The sequence below is a fragment of the Oxyura jamaicensis genome, chromosome 5, assembly GCF_011077185.1.
Source record: "Oxyura jamaicensis isolate SHBP4307 breed ruddy duck chromosome 5, BPBGC_Ojam_1.0, whole genome shotgun sequence".
Taxonomy (NCBI): domain Eukaryota; kingdom Metazoa; phylum Chordata; class Aves; order Anseriformes; family Anatidae; genus Oxyura; species Oxyura jamaicensis.
In genome coordinates, this window is record NC_048897.1 from 55,076,418 (window position 1) to 55,093,344 (window position 16,927).

The following is a 16,927-nucleotide window of genomic DNA, read 5'->3' on the forward strand; positions in this document are numbered from 1 at the left end:
CTTTGTGTTTACAATTGGCTGCTGATTTAGATGTCAGGCCCAGGAGTGAGAGCTGCTGGTGTCTTCCCACACATGCCCTGGTTCCTCTTGCTCAAGGAAAGGGAACTTGCTGTGCTCTTGGCTGTGCCTTGTCCTGTGGCTTTTCCTCTGCCTCAGCCAGGGCCTGTCCTGGTTGTGTTGCTTGTCGTGAGTCCCTGAAACTGTCTGTTTAGCCATCTGGTTGTATGCAAGTTGAGTTCGTCAAGAAGGGGGTTCTTTGTGTAGTCTGGTGTCTTCATTGTCACGGCTGTGCAGCCTACATGTAATCCTACATATCTTGCCTCTCCTCCAATGTCTTCATACTATAAGATTTGGAGCCAGCTTAGGATAACATTTTAAACTTCAATTCTTGAACCTGGGAGTTAATTGTAAATCAATGAACTTAGCTCGTTAGATTCTGAGCATTTTGGACTTCAATAAACTAGTTTTAAAAAAAGTTAACAAGTGGGTCGAGCTTCCCTCTTGTGGCTACGCTATGTAACTAAACACATTTTATAAAATAACAGCTTAATCCTGAGAATCTTTTTCATAGAGAAAAAAATCCTATGTGACCTCTCTTGAGTTAATTGCTTGGGATTTGCTGGTTTTGAAAACTTCAGCTGTTGTTCTTTTATAGACATATCTTATAGTTACAGCATGAAAGGGGGAAAAAAAACATAAAGATTTAAGGGTGACAATGAGGATCAAGTTGTAATTAAGTAGGAAACTTTTTCTCCTTCTGCTTGGGGAAAAAATCCCACTTACCTCACTAAGGCTTTTGGTCTCTCAACTCTTCTCTGCCAGCTCTGTGGTCAGCCTCTCTTCACTCACGGAGACCATTTGGTATGAATGAGTAAAATGTCCATTTCTATATTGGTTGATGGTGTCTACCCTTAATTTTTCTAGATTCATGTTTGCTCTTCAGTTGAAAGATGGGGGTTTATGCACTACAGTCAGCAGAATGTCGTGTTTGGACATCCTTCCCGGAGGGAAGGCTTTTGTCACTTGTTAGCTTCCTAGGACATTTCAATGGCTTCTCTGCATTTACCTCACTTTGGAGAAAGCTTAAAAATCCAAGAAGTCACCCCCGTGGTTTGAACTGACGCGTTCACTGAGTTTGGCCATGAGGTCTGTTACTTGAGCAACTGGGTTGCCTATTCTCAGTGTGGGAAGTTGCAGTTATCTGGTAGGGATTTCAGTGCTGACAGTGGAATAACTGGCATCCTAAGCAGCTCATAATCACAAACTATTACTCAAATTTCATGTGCATGGAGATTTGATGGCATTATAGAAGATAAAGCAGAAATTTTAATTTGAGACTATATTTACTCCTGTTCTAGTTACTGTGTTGTGAACCTTGCAAGACCACATGTAACCTCTTCCTTTTGTCACTCTGTCTAGGGATGCCACTATGTCTAGGGATGTCACTCTGTCTAGGGTATCTAGGGATACCTTTGTAGTACCAACACCTATTCCTGCAGCTGAAAGGGAATCTTTGCTTGTTTCAGGAGATAGTACAGCGATTTACATGGAGCTTCTGCAGCCCTCCCAATGTTGTATCTGATCATTTGGGCAGGACCGTGCTGCGTGATTCGGAAGATGTAATAATAAGTACAATTAAAAGAACACTTTGAGAGAGTTGTAAAAATCTCTGTGACTTAGCTGTAACAAAGAATGCCAACTGAAGGTTTAAAAAAAAAATCTCAACAATGCAGTATGCAGGAAGATTCAATGGAGTTTCTAAACAGAAATAGTATGATTTTCCTCTTATTGATTTTCAAGTGTTTTTTCAGTAATTACTACTTTTCCTGGTTCAGCTGCAATACAGGTGGTAAAGTCAAGTCCACATTACAAGTGATACTTAGATAAGATTGTTTGTACAGTGGGGAAATTGTCAGGAATTCACAGGATAATGTCATTATACCTAGCGCACAGGAAAGTTAATGGACTGTATTGCTCACCTGGAAGTTCTTTTTTTTTTTTTTTGTAAAATAGATACAGTGTATAGATGACTTTTATAAGTATATAAAGTTATTAGTATAGAGAGATCATGTTGTTTTTCCTCATTATTCTACCTCATTCACTAACCCCACCAGTTTCCTAAAGCATTTCAGTTAATCAATAGGAAAATCTGCATATGATCTTGATCAATATTAGTAAGTAGAAGTACTTTACTGGTTAGTATACAAGACTTGACCCCTTGGGAGTACCATGGATAATTATTCACGAATCAAAGATGGTCTTACAGCATGAACTATTTTTATCTTTTTGAGAGCACATTCAAGGCAAAGCTTTTCTCTCAATTCACAGAGTGTTTAAAAACACAGTGCAGCCTGAAAGGAGAGAGAAAATCAGAATCACGGTATGGATCCTGAGGACAGAAGTTACAGTGACAGGTCCTGAAATAAGCCTTCTATTTTTTTCACGGTAAGATGTTGTTCCCATATCCTGAAATACTCTTCATAATGTTAGATTGGAATGGCATGTTTTCTTTTTTTTGAAACACTTGATTTTCAAGTGTTTAAGTAATTTTTTAGTGTGTACCCATGCATTTTTCTCATTTAACAATTAATGCCTTTATGACAAGCAGCAAAATCCAAGTAGCCAGTATTTAACATTACATCCATAGTATACTAACAACACGGTATGTATAGTTTTCCTTATTCTATTATGATATAGCTTGAATGGTCTGTGTCAGTCTTTGAAGGATGAAGAGACTAAGGACGATGTTTGTAGGACAGGAAGAATCTGTAATTGTTTATCTCGATAAGTGGATCAGAGAAAGCAATTTTAGTGTTACTTTATTTTAAAGCTGTTTAATGCAATGAGGATGAAGTGCATGTGTGTGTGAACATCATTAAAACTCATTCTTTTTTTGACTGATTTTTGGGTACATTTGTGTGATTCTGAGTGGCATTGACTCTGAGGTGTTATCATTTTTCTTTCTAATGTATCAGTGCATGAGGGCAAGGTTATACTGGGAAGGTCTATTAAATCCATTTGCTTTGGTGGGAGATAAACAGGCTCCTTTGCAAGCTGTTTCACTGGGGCACGCTGAAAGATCCGTATTCTCTTGCCGTACGTGTCAGTTGGTAGTGGCTAAGGGTGAATGTTTTATGTTTTTAGTATTTTTAGGCTACTTGGCTTTGTAAAAGGTAATGATGAAATCTAATTTCTTCTGCAAGGTGTCATGATGCCCAAATTGGTCCAGTTTCTCCTTCTGAAGTAGAAGATAACCAAAAAGTATTTAAGGTCCTGTAATAAACATTATCTTGTACTTGTAGCTAAGTACAGATGAATTTTTGAAAGATTACAGTGGTCCATAAGTAATATAGTAAATAGCCAGATAAAATAAAAGGATTTGATTCTTAGCTATTATGTGCCATGAAATGGGGGGTGGGGAGGGAAATAAAGAAGCTGACTGAGAAGTGCAGTCACGTTCAGTTCTCAAGTAGGGATATTTAAAACCATCAGAACTCTGCCCAGCTAAGTGTTTAACTGTGACTTTTTCCTTTTGTTACTTCAGCCTTTTTGTTAGAAAGATAAGTCACAACACTGTGATTAACAGATGAGTTGTTGAAGTTATGGTGAGGAGTAAGGATGATTTTTGCTTTCAGCATTGAAAAATGTCTATTCAGAATTGCAGTACTGATTTGATTGATATTAAATGTATTTTCTGAAAATATTCATTGACATCTTTAAATTTATACTTTAACATATATCTTAGTCATCAGAGGAGATAATCTGTGTACTTAAGATATAACTGCAAGTCACTGCAATCTCAAGCGTATGCTATATTTATAGGTACTTCTGAGGCTTTGTGTTGATTTTTTTTTTTTGACTCTCTTGTAACAGAATACATTTCACATGACTGTTCACTGCTATTCTATCTTCTGGTTAATTTATAAAAATCTCCAGACTCCATTGACAGGCTTTCACATTTTGTTGTTTGAGGACTATTAGAAAAGCATTCTGTTTCTATTAGTTGTTCATTCTTCCAGCCTCCTGTGAGTCTGTCTTGTGCAGTGATAGGTTAGAAACTCACCTCTCATCATTGAGTTACTTAGATTTTCATATCATAAAGTATCTTTGAAGTCCTGAGATTCCCCAAAAGAATATGAACTACAACCATAACCAGAGAGTTCTTCTGGTGGTACTGTACAATTTCTGATTCTGTAAAGTGAAGAGCCTTGAAATAGGATACTTTTAGATGTCAAGAGCTGTAATACATTACTTTCTTCCAGACACTGATGAATTTCAGGGTATCTCTGCTTCAAGTCTGCACAGTCTCTTAGGAGTCATTTTAGAGAGAGAAGACAGAAAAGTGATGGTATAGCTGATGAAAGGGTCAGGCAGCATCAAAGGAAGCAAAAAAAGGAGCTCAAGTCTAGAGCAGATCAGTAGATTTAGGGATGAAAAGCTTAATTCCATGATAAAGGAGATAACGTAGGCATCTGGGGGAAGAATAACTACAGAGATGTGGTATTAGGATGAAAATGAAGAAAACACGAAACATAAATGAAATTAAATGGAAATGAAGGATGTTTAAAGAAATCACCTGAAAATGGGGAGAAGGAAACTAAAGAAAGGTGGTACAGTGTTAGGCATCCAAATGAGCAGTAGGAACTCAGGTGAATAAATGAATAGTTTTTATTGCATTAAAATAAAGAATTAAAAACCAATCAACTGCTCTGATGTGTATAACACTCTGAAAAGTTAAAGTATAGCCTGCAGTTCAGTCTGTGTGTTTTCTTAAAATAGTGACCTCATTGCTTATGCTTTCCAGTAAGCTCTTCGCTTAACACCATCATGCTTTCAATTCACTCCAACAAGGATGACCTCTTTTGTAACATTGCATACTTTTTTTTACTGGTTCTTTGTGTAGCTGCCATTTTTTTCCATTGTCTATTTGTTCTTTTTACCTTCTAAATATAGCTTTTCCTCCCTTGAACATACATCACTGGTCTGACATACTGTCAATGGTAAGAAATATAGTGACATGAGAAGAAACCATCAAGATTTAGAAAACCACTAATGTTTCCCAGGTTCTCTGTGAGAAAGAGAGAACAAAATACAGTGGTTAGTTTAAAGACATGTTTTTTTGAAGTGCTTTTTTTCCTTCATGTTGTGAATCACCCTGCAGTAAATGTTCTTGGATTCAGATATAGTGGTCTTTTAACTTTCTACGTTAAGCCATTAACTCTTTGCTGCTGATGAACAGTTTTGTGTTATTTAATAATTCCTGTCCGTACATATCGTGAGATTCCTTTTGAATCAATTACTTCAGATTAAATGTTATCCAATTAAATATAATTGCACTTTCTCATTTGTAGTCCCGTTTTAGAGATGATCCTTGAGCTTCTAATTAAATATTGGCTGGCTATCGAAGTGGTGACTGTACAGATAAGCCTCTTAAGTGAAGTTAATGCCTGTCTTTCTCTATTGCTATGCTAGACTAGTTACTCACAAGCTAGCTCGGATGAGTTTAGCCCAGGATGCGGTTTGTGGCGGAGACCTGTCTGCTTGTCGTAAGACTGAATATACTTAACTGAAATCTGCAGATGAACAGCTGACATCAGCTCACTGACAATTACTAAAGTCAGTATATGTCTGAATACTATTCTTTTGAATATTGATACTGAACACTCTAGAAAGCAGCTTCAAAGTGAAGTAGAGGGCTTCTGAAACTGCTGAGTGGCAATACAATTTTAGTGTGTATTAGAATATAAGACATTCTGTGGAATGTTATGAGAAGTGTGAATCTTCCAGGTCTAATTATGGTCACAGTTAAACCTGTTTTCTCTGAAATCAATTCTTTATTGGTTGAAATTGAAATGACAATTTGAAAATCTCAATAAAGATGCCAATAAATTCAGTTACCAAAGAGATTTCAGTTAGGGACAATCTCTTCCTTTGTGGAAAAAGAAACATACTGGATATCACAGCGCTGCTGCTTTTGAATTAGAGCTCCTGTATGCAGCAGAGGTTTGTTACCACATATTAGAACTAGAAGCCATCACATTTGGATTCAAACATGTAGGTCCTGAGAGGCTAATGGGAGCTGTGCGTCTTCTCTAACCATCCATGAATCAGCATGTACTCTAATGTGAAGTAAATTTAAGAAGCTGCTACCATCACTTCTCATGAAGCTCTGGCTTCATTTTCCTGTTCTGTGAGTGTGTTGGTAGTGTGTGCATGTATGTGAGGCTGTATTTGAGGCTTCTGGGGGCTTGGGAATAAAGTGGAAAGATTTCTGTTCTTTCTAGCTTGTGATGAAAATTGTTCACTATTCTCAAAGAATTTTGGAGAAAACCCATTCTTTCAGTTGTATTTATCTATTTATTAAAGATAGCAAATAAAATAATTGGACAAGAGAATATCCAGCTGTTTATGAAATACACTTGGCACTTTATCCAGGGGTGACTTTGGAACCTGATCTCATTGAATTCAGCATCTATTTAACTCACTGTGATGAAATAAGGACAAAAGTCAAGTCAGTGCTTCTCTTTTGTTCACTTATTAGCTAGGGCTGTTTGCAAAGATGCAGGGGGATGAATCTTCTTAAATTACATCGAGACATGCATAGTGCTTGTGGGTGGAGTTGGATAAGGAGCTTTGGAGACAGAAATCCTCTGATTATTCAGAGAGCACATGGTGGAAGCTGTCTAAGCTCTTGATGATCCACATAAAATTTTGATTTGGAGAGCTTAGTACATGTGATAGCTCATTTACACTCACCTTTGCATTTCTTCACGTAGCCATTGCAAGGAAACTTCCGACATTTCACATTCAGTTAGGACCAGAAATCTGACATCGAGGAACTGAGCTGAAGACATGAGTACTTGTCAGGTAGCCAACCCAAAAGGTTTTAGATAATGGCTTTCAGGTAATACCTGAGGGCTTGTGGCTGGTGATGAGGGCTGTGTTAATCACTGATGTGGTGCCACTTCAGCACTCCTCTGATGATGAAGGTTTTTAGGAGCAGTCAGAAAGTTTGAAGAGACAAGTCACTCCTTAGCAGGTAGAACATGTGTCTGAAAACTGAACTTATTTTTGTAGCTCTTGGACAACAGGTTTGTTCTGCAGCCTTCCTTGCCATCAGTGGGACTTCAGGGGCCTCTCTCCCGGGACATATTATGCAAAATGCATATTATAAGCATTTTCAGTACCTTAGGATTTTTACTTTCCCATTGCACTTAACTGAATTTTGCAGATGGATTTACAAGGCATTGAAGTCATGCAACCTCAATGCATAAATCTCATTTCCTTAGGAGATCTGGATAAGAAATAAATTTGCCTACAACTTGTGAAGGTAAAAAATAAGTGGGGAAAAGATTTGCTTTTGTAACAGTTTAGTAGAATTAAGTGAATCTGATTAATTTAAATGACAGAAATAATTGTTAATGCAACAAATACTGTTGCTCATGTAGAGACGCATTTTTTTAAAAAACTATCCAAAATTTTGTACAAATCCGGGAGTACAAATTGCTTTACTGAGAAATATAAAAAATAGCCACGGTGTTGTGTTAACACGGTACAAACAGCTGGAATATGCCAAAGGATAACTAGGAAGAGTTGTATTGCTCCATATTGATGTACTGAGTATAACTCTAATCCAAGAAATAACTTTTCTTTTTTTTTAAATTGCTCGCTCTGTAGCTGATAATAGCGGTGATAAGAAGAATTCTTTTATGCAGTTCAAGAATTCTTTAGGAATTTCAGTAAGACTTACACATGCATCTGTATTTTAAGTATGATGAAAAATTAATTCATCCTAAAACGGTTATCCCTCTAATAATGATATCCAAACCAGAAAGTAAAAGTGAAATACAGTTATTCCAGGTCTTGTATTCATAAATACTAATAAAATTATTATAAATTGTCTCTTTCTAAAAAGAATTTCAGTAGATTTCTAGTAGCAGTGCTGTGCTGCTTTATGATCCTTAGAAGGATGGTATTATAGAAGACTGTTGTGACTTTCTATATAATTTTTTTCTTTAATGGTAACAGGCAGCATAATTCTGATGAAAGACAATTATAATACAAGAAACCTGCCTCTTAAGATAGGCATAGCTCTGACAAAAGAGACAAAACCATCTGAGGACAGTGCGTTTTCTTTGAATCGTGTATGTAGAAGCCCAGATGACTTTGATCACTTGAGACAGGAACTAGAACAGTTTGGGAACATTAGCAAAGGGCTGCTAACAGTGTGGCTTTTAATGCCCCATCTCAGCCTGTGAATGCAGAGCAGGACTCAAGCCAGGTGGAAAGTGCTTGCATGATTTTTCTAGGGACGGATGCCTGCTCTGTTATTAGGTTACTGAATCCCTGCTGGTATGCATTGATTTTCAAAGCAAAGACTGATCTCTAAGCTTAGAATAGTTGAACGGGTTCTGAATCTGGAAACTGCTGACTGCTGCTCTTTCATAAACAACATCTCTCTTCTTTGGACTTGTTAAAAATCCTGTCTGTTTTGTCTGTATGTTATCCAAAACCACCTAAAATGCTAAATGCCTTGCTTGTTTACCTCTTCGGCTTCTCCAGTGACATTCTAGGTGGGGATTGAGCTTTTAAACTCTTTTGAAGGACTAAGCCTTGATATCTTGTCAAGATTTCTAATTGAAACTCTTGATAGAAGTATACATCATTCCTTGAAATACATAGATATATATATCCTTAAACTGTATGATTAGTTCTTACGTACTTGTAATTGCATTTAAAATTTTTCTCCTTCCCCATAAATTCTGTTCCTTAATTGTTACTGACAGTGAGTATCTGTAGTAATCTCAAAGACAGCTGGTTCCTTCAATATTATTAACTGGAAGCAGATAGGAGCAGATATATTATAGCCCATCTATGCCTCAGATATTTGACAAGTTCATAAAATATTAGTTGTCTTACACAAATTCGTCCAAGTTTTGTTCACATGCTACTTAGCTTCCTTCATGTTTTGGGGGGAAACATTAAAACGTGGTGTTGGAATTAACAGTGATAATACTGAAATATTAAAATCACATGGATTTGGAGAGCTGAACTGTAAGAACGTAAATGTTGTGGAGAAATATTATTATAGGTCTTTTTGTAAAATTAAAAAAAAACAGATCTGAAATGAAGAAACCTCTTTTTTTTTTTTTTTTTTGGGTGGGGGGTGGGGGAGATAAAGTTGCATGGGTATTTGAACTCTGCACCGGACCAGTTGCCTTCTCTTCATTTGGTATATTTATAAGAGAAGCTGTTCTTTTCTTGGTATCATCCTCAGAACTATTTTCTAAAACCCATCTAGTCTCACCCTCCTATGCCTGCCTTTTGTCTAGAATGCCACTAGGTATGGATATTTTCCAAAGTAATATATATGCAGGTATGACTGAATAGCCAATGAAAGCCTTAATGATGAGCAAGCGTCACCATTTCTTAAATATTCTTTGGGCATGACTTGTACATATCATTGCTTTGGTTTTCTGAGTTATTTGTAGTTCAATAATTATGGTTTTCTCTTGCTAGAAGAAAGAATTAAGAAACTAATAGTAGCATTGCTGCATAGAAGTAACAAAAATTGCCAAAAAAAAAAAATCAGCTATGATTTTTAAGTGTGTTGCAAAGCTTTTAAGAATAATACAACATTTTGAAGTTCTTCAACATTTGGTAAGCTATATTTATTATTGATGGGAGTAAAATGAATAAGTAATATTGAATGGCAGCAGAATGTTGAATTTTGCTTGTAAAAAGACTATATTAATGGGGACTGCTGTTACCACGCATCATGAAAACAAGCCTGTTTACTTGAGATGTGAATTTAAAAATCAGGCAAAAAAATATTCTGAGCTAATGCACAACCAGAAGTCTTTGAAATGACTTGTTTATTTATTGGTGGAGGCTGGCTTTTCTGCTCTTTTTTTTTTTCCTCCCTGAAGACTTGTCATCAAAGTAACTGGATTAGAAGATTAGCAATTACTACTTTGTTCTAATCTGGTATGTGGTATCAATTTATTTCTGTTTCTGCAGTTATTTCTGTATGTGCAGTGCACTTATCTATATGTGAACAGTCTCCTAATCTATTTTTTTTTCATGATGTTAATTTGTATTTGTCTTTAGTGCAGAATTCTGGAAAAACAATACAGTGTAAGCTCCGGGGAAGCCATCTGGCTTCACCAAGGAATGTACTTGTGCATCCATTACACAGTTTTGGCTTTGACAGCTGTCTAAGACAATTCTAGAAAGTGAAATTTCTTTGAACACTGAAAGTTATTTTGAGCTCGAAGTGCTTTATCCATATTCATACGTATACTTGCATTTTATCTGGTATTCCACTAGGTATGTATGTTTTCTAAAAATATATATGCAGGTATGACTGAATAGCCAATGAAAGCCTTTATGACGAGTAAGAGGCACCATTTTTAAAATATCTTTTGAGTATAACGCTTTATCCATATATAACATATAATGGATATCAACAAAGCAGAGAAAGAAAGGGGAGAAATGTCTGACTGGAGGTAGGCCATTTTAGGTGCCCACCAGGCATCTGGCTGCCAACTCTGGCAGGAGAGGACCCCATGGTTTCCGTGTCAGGGGGTGTAAGGGAGCTTGGTAGCATTCGTGTTTCAAGAAATAGTGTAAATAATTTGAATACAGAAAAGAGCTTGTTGTGAAATTAGTAAGACTGAGGGAGAGACTGTTGTGTACAGACGTGGCACGATTTTGTGCTTTAGAAGTCTGGACCACGAGCCATACCATAATATATGAGTAAAGAATCTGTTGGCATTTGACAGTACTTAAACTTTTGTAGGAAATATTATTGGCCTGGCAGTTGCTGACATTCATAAACTCGGAACCTTTAAAATATAGCCAACTAAATACAATATATAGCCCAATGGGATAAATGTAACTAAATAAAATTCTGTTTACTTCAGCTACTCATTGCCATTATAAAGCAGGTGGGGAAGAGAACGTATCTAATCATGTTGCATGTGTACAGACTCTAATGCAGTTTTTCCCACTCTTCACTTTGTGTGTGTTTTGTTGTTGTTCTGAGAGTAGTACCTAGCAAATGTCATTTTAGTATCTATAAGAAGCCATATTTAGTTGGGAGAATTTACTCTCTTCTAATCCAATTGCTGTTCTTGCATTCCAAGTGTCACAAGAGATTTTCTTGGACTCTTAATCAAAATAAGAGAGTTTGAACTGGCTGTCTCTCTAGCTCCTTCCTTTGTCAGATTTCAAGTTGCAATGATTGTTTTGGGAAAGCACATTGAAAATAAATGTGAAAAATAGCTCAGTTCAAAGCAGCAGGATAAATATGGGCTAACTTCTTGTTCAGGAGCAGTTGAATCAGCATGTAGTGCTGATAAAAATCACTGACATTCATAGGTGTAGTGGTTGGAAAGTGCACGTACTCTTTTAAATCCTTGCAGTACTACATACTCCTTATAGCTTCTGACAAATATATGGCATTATTTTCACCAAGCATTTGCTTGATAAAAGTGATGGGAAAGTCACTGTTCTTGAAATGAAAGAAAGATTGCTGAATGTTTATGCTATGGTAACTTAACATTGGGGATTAATTTTACTGTTATTTTTCATTGTGTTTCCTGCTCATTAAACTGCTTTGTGGGACTTAGTTCACAGTGTAGTTTGTTTCTAATAAGCATCAGTCTAGCCTTTGCATTTGCACACCTCCATTTTACCTCCTTTTCCAATACAGTTGGTATTCTGAGACATCAGTAGAACTGTACTTAATTGAATAGAACTCATCAGCAGTCCTTTGATGTAAATCTTCAGAGGGTTACTGTGGCTTCGTTGTTGCAAAAGGACATGTTTAATTCCAAATAATTCAAAAGACAAACACAAATCAGCACAAACAACAAGATTTTTTTGTAAATATCTGGGGTTACAGCTACGGCAAATAAATGTGTTGGACACTTCTATGCATTGCAAAGGAGAATTGAGTCCCCAACTTCTGCAGTTGGCAACTCATATTATACCATTGCCCTGGATGCTGTTTGGGTGCAAAAGTAGCAAAGACAAAAATTGTGCTTTCAGAATTAATACCAAGAAGTCAGCAAGTGTAAAACACATTGCTTTTTGCCTACTGAGAATAAGAAATACATTCTGCTGCACTTTCTGCACCAACTTACTGAGTATTTAACTTATTCTAAGCCAGTGGATCACTTGTTCTGCTAAGGCAGGTAATATCAGTACTTTACTAACAACATTGCTGAGATTATGCTAATACTGTGTAGTGACAGTTATTCTGGGATAACGACAATATCCAGTAAATTGTAGACCACTTCAGATTTGAAATGAAAAATACATACTGTGTTTGGCTCTTTTCTGCAGTCTCCAGCCCCTGGTTCCACTTGCAAATTACCACAGGTAAGGAGATGGAAATATACAAAAACTATTAGACTCCAGCAGGTTAGGCTAAAAGCACAAGCCAAGATGAAAAACAAACAAAACCCTACACAACAACAACAACAAAACAAACCACACACATTGCAGACAGAATGAAGAATAATATTCAAGTTCTCCCCCCACCCCACCATGAAATGCATCAGAATCAGGATTCCTGCAAGATGGTAAGGCTGATAAATGATCAAGGTGTAGAAGGAGCACTCAGAGAAAATAAGCCCACAGCAGAAACTTAATCTTCATGTTTACTTCTGTGTTCTTCACCCAGCATAATTAGGTGATGGAAGTCTTTACAGTACAATGACACAAATTCTGAAAGCTTCTGCATCTTTCAATAGCAGATCAAACATTAATAAAAGAGGAACTTACTGAGGGCTAACTACAAAGATGTTCTCTCTGTCTCAAAAATTGTCTGAGGCGCACATCACAGGAAGCTGAGAGCACATGGCAATGCATTATATACTTATGTATTTCTCAGAGTATGCTCTTACAGCTTTGTTTTCCTCTCCTTTTCCTGAGAGCATCGTAAAGGTTTACTAACTGACTCATCCACAGCAGGATTTCAGAAGACTGGAACAGAGTCAGAGTTTGAACTGTAAGTGATGTTCAGCATGTGGCAGTATAGTGCACGCTTCTCACAAACATGTATTACAGGGCTGCTACGAAACTGCCAATGTAAGAGCAAGTATTGTGGCTAGAGAGGGATGCAACAAGACAGCAGTTACACTGGAAAGACAGTTCAGACAAGAGGATTGTGTTGGGATTTCCTGCCTGCACCCAAAGAAAGCGTACAGTGTTCAGTTCTGTCAGTTTTCTAGAAAGCTGGGGGGTAGGGGGGAATGAAGAGGGTTTTGCTGGCTACAGACTGTAGGCTGTATAGACCTCTGGTCTGGCTGTTATTATCTTCTGTACCTGTGGATAGGAAAGGCACAGCATTTGCCTTTCACAGACACAGTTCCTGCTTATTACCAGTGGGAAGAGATGGGTCGCTGACTGTCAGGGGCTTGGGTTGCGCAGCACCTAGCCACATATGTGGAGAAACTGCAATTTCTCCTATCATCTCTTCTTCAAACTGAGTTTTATGGCAGCTCTGTGTATGGTTTAGCTGAGCTTGAAAAAGTGACATTACTCTAACTTAGTGATTAATTGGTGGAAAACCCTGGTATAAAACCTGACGTTCCCTTTCTGACAGTATTTCATGTTACACTGTCTTGATCCAGAATTGATGAAAATCTATTATATGCTGAAGCAGAAGAAAGGTTGGAACTACAGGAAAAGGCCTTTGGTTGTCCAGTTTCAACATGCAGAAAGTGACTTTTAAATAACCAGCAGATCTTGCCAACTCTTGGCAATTAATTTAAAGGAGAAGTTACAGGGAGCTTTCTATGAAGGGTTAAGCTAAGATCAACTGATTAATTTTCTTTGTTGATTTTTGAAGTGAAAAGTTACAGAATTGAACTGTTCATTTTCTGGATCATGAGATTTTTGTAGCTGGCTGTTTGCCATTAGTTACAAAATATTTTTAGAATTTTGAAAAATGAGAATAATAAAAAAAAAAGAGGTAATTCTTGATATATGCTGTGTGACTTACCCTCTTGCAAAATTTTTCCTACTGATACTGCAATTCTTCTCCAATTTTGTGCCAGTCTAACATAATTGATTTCAGTGGCATTACCTCAATTGTATGCCAGGGTAACAGCTTACAAATTCTAAGCCATGTTTTTGAAGATACTCTCAATTGCCTTTTTATAATCATCTTACTATTGTTAATATTGGCAATATTTGTAAAGTTAATACTAAATTTTAATATTAAGCTCTTTTTATTTATTTTACAGTTTTATTATGTGTCTTTAGTATCACAAATTGAAGGCTGTGAATTGTAAATGAAACTTTGCTATTGGGCTTTTCCCTAGTGTTTTCCTTGGCTGTTGTAGCAAAGAAACTAAATGACAAAATGATACAATGTTAATCTGTTAATGTGATAGCTGCCCTCTGGTAACTGAGCTGCATAAGCTAGAAAGAACAGCCAGAAGCAAATTATTGGAAATGGTTCTTTAGTTATGTGCTAATATGTATACAAGACTAAAGGTGAGATTTTAATACCTATTTAATTTCTTCAGGATATCTGACCCTATGAAATGTGTAGTGGAAATTCTTAACTCGCAGTGACTTCAGTGCTTAATGCAAATATGACTTGCCTGCATCCTCTGCTAATGTAAGGAAATAATATTATTCTTCATGTTACAACAAGCGTGTTAAAGTGCAAAAAGATGGAAGGCACAAACCCTCAAAGTTCTTTAGACATCCATGCAGGGCAAGGAATTTCCTGCTTTGTGCAGATCAGGTTAGCCTAGGTTTGCACCCGTGTCACCAACCAGTGAGCCTGTAGATGCATTTCTTGCTTCATTCAAGTTGATATCTGATGCTCACTGATGCACATCTGAAGCTCAGTAAGTGGCTTTAGGCCACTCAGTTCTTATACTTACTGGTAATTTCTTTCTAAAATCCTTGTCCTATATTGTCTTCTACACCTCAGTAACTGCAAATGGAGGAAAAAAAGTCTTTACTAAAAGCATTCTTTCAACTCAGCTGTTAGCTACAATCTCCTTGTGCTTTGCTTACTGTCTGAGTGATCATTGACACACCATTTGAATGCAGTGTCACATGGATTAAGATAAAGCACTGCCAAGGGTGGTTCAGCCTAATCTCTCAGCACGGGAATAGACTAGGGCAGTTCAAGAAATCAGTTCTGTTGAATACAGTTAGAGAAACTTGTTATCTCTTGTCCATGAATTTCTGCAGGTCTTCCTATTACTCTACGCAATTTCCAAAAATGTGAATGGGAGGGAGCCCAAGCATGTAGGAAGCTGGCTTCATTCTGCCCTGGGCTCCTGGTGACTTCTAAGCGTGGTCAGAGGGGCGCTGTATTGGTAGCTAGTGTGGATGGATGCCAGACCGGTTGGCAAATGTGGAGTAAGCTTGGGTATAATTAATAGTTACAAAATTAAAGGTTCACTTTAATAGGTTAGTATGAATAGTGGTAATTGTTTGAGCTGGAGGTCATCAGTGACAGAAGTATTCACCTATGCTAAAAAGTATGAATTTTGAATGTTCAAATTAATGTTTAATAAATGTCACTATTAAATATGAAATTCAAAACCTTAGGTAAGAAAACAGTATCATTTTCAGACCCATCTGAAGTGAGTATTTTAGGAATCTTTGCAATGGAGTGAAATTTTATAAATCTGCGTGTTTTATAAAAACATGATTTTACCTGACAAAGGCTTTGCTAGGGGCTTTCATGAAGTTCAGGTCAGAGAAGATTCTTTATTTTCTAATTGTAAGAAGTTATAGCTAGAAGATGAATTTAATTCTATCAATTGCTAAATTAAATTATAAAAAGTAGAGGCAAGATATACAGTTAAAACTCTATAGCTGTAGCTTTTTTGGTTTGTTACTGAACAACCAGAGGGAGGTCTTGCCTATTGCTGAGTATTTTGTACTTCTAAATACTATGGAACAAGACATCAAATACATAAGAGTCTGACAGATGAAATTGCATCAGAGAAATACACTGATATTAAATGGGTCTAAATATTGTACAGTGACTTTGGATTCCTTTCCTTTTGTATGTGGAATGTCTTCTACATAAGCTGTGTGCTTGGGGCCCTTTGCTAGTGCAGGGCCTAAAGGGTGGCAGAGCTGCATGGAACAGCACGGGTGTGATAGCAGGATATACAGCTACCGGTACAGAGGTCTGAAATCTAAAATCTAGAGCCTGTTTCTGGAAGTTTTTCACGGTTAAGCTTGTGAGGTATCTCATGGACTGCTCTGAAACTGCTAGGCATGCTTACTGCTTCCTTTTTGTTTTTTAGCAAGGGCTTTGTTTCTGGGTGGTATTTGAAAGCCCAAATGAAGGAGGCAATGCCCAACTGGGAAAAAGTTGTGTTACAGATTTCATTTTTTCCTTTGTTTTATTTTATGAGAAACAGTTAAAGTTAAAGAAACCCATTTTCTTGTGTTGACCTCTGTTACGGAGTTACAAAAAACATCCATCTTGTAAATTCTAAATATATTATGCTAAGTATTTCAGGCTAATTGACAGCATTCCATTAATTTCCTTCGCTGAAAGGGATCTGGAACATTTCTAATGCAGTTATGTCTCCTTCCAACTCATGCATCACAACATCCTTCTTATTGCTGATATCAGTCCATTCTCTTCCAATTTTAAGACACATATATCACACAGTAGTAATTTATCATGTGCTTAGCTACCTGCTTATACTTGGGAATCCAGTTTAGTCTGTTCACAGCAGGATCTTATATTATTTCTTCCATTACCTTACATTGGTCTCTTCTCATATTTGTGATCTTGAAATTTTGCTTTACTTGAAAATTACCAGCTCACCCTTGCACCTCCTTCTGTGGCATGGGGGAGAGAATGAGGAAAATGAAGCCTGTGGGTCGAGATAGAGACAGTTTATTAGGACGGGGGGGGAAATAA

At 37.0% G+C, this 16,927-nt stretch overlaps 1 long non-coding RNA gene across 1 annotated transcript; it reads left to right on the top strand.

Annotated features, from left to right (window-relative positions):
* The first annotated feature begins 2,328 nt into the window (after nt 1–2,328).
* LOC118168301 lies at nt 2,329–16,521 on the top strand. The gene is made up of 3 exons (XR_004751480.1): nt 2,329–2,445; nt 14,409–14,511; nt 16,299–16,521. It is a non-coding gene; the product is annotated as an uncharacterized LOC118168301 (long non-coding RNA).
* Nucleotides 16,522–16,927: the final 406 nt, after the last annotated feature.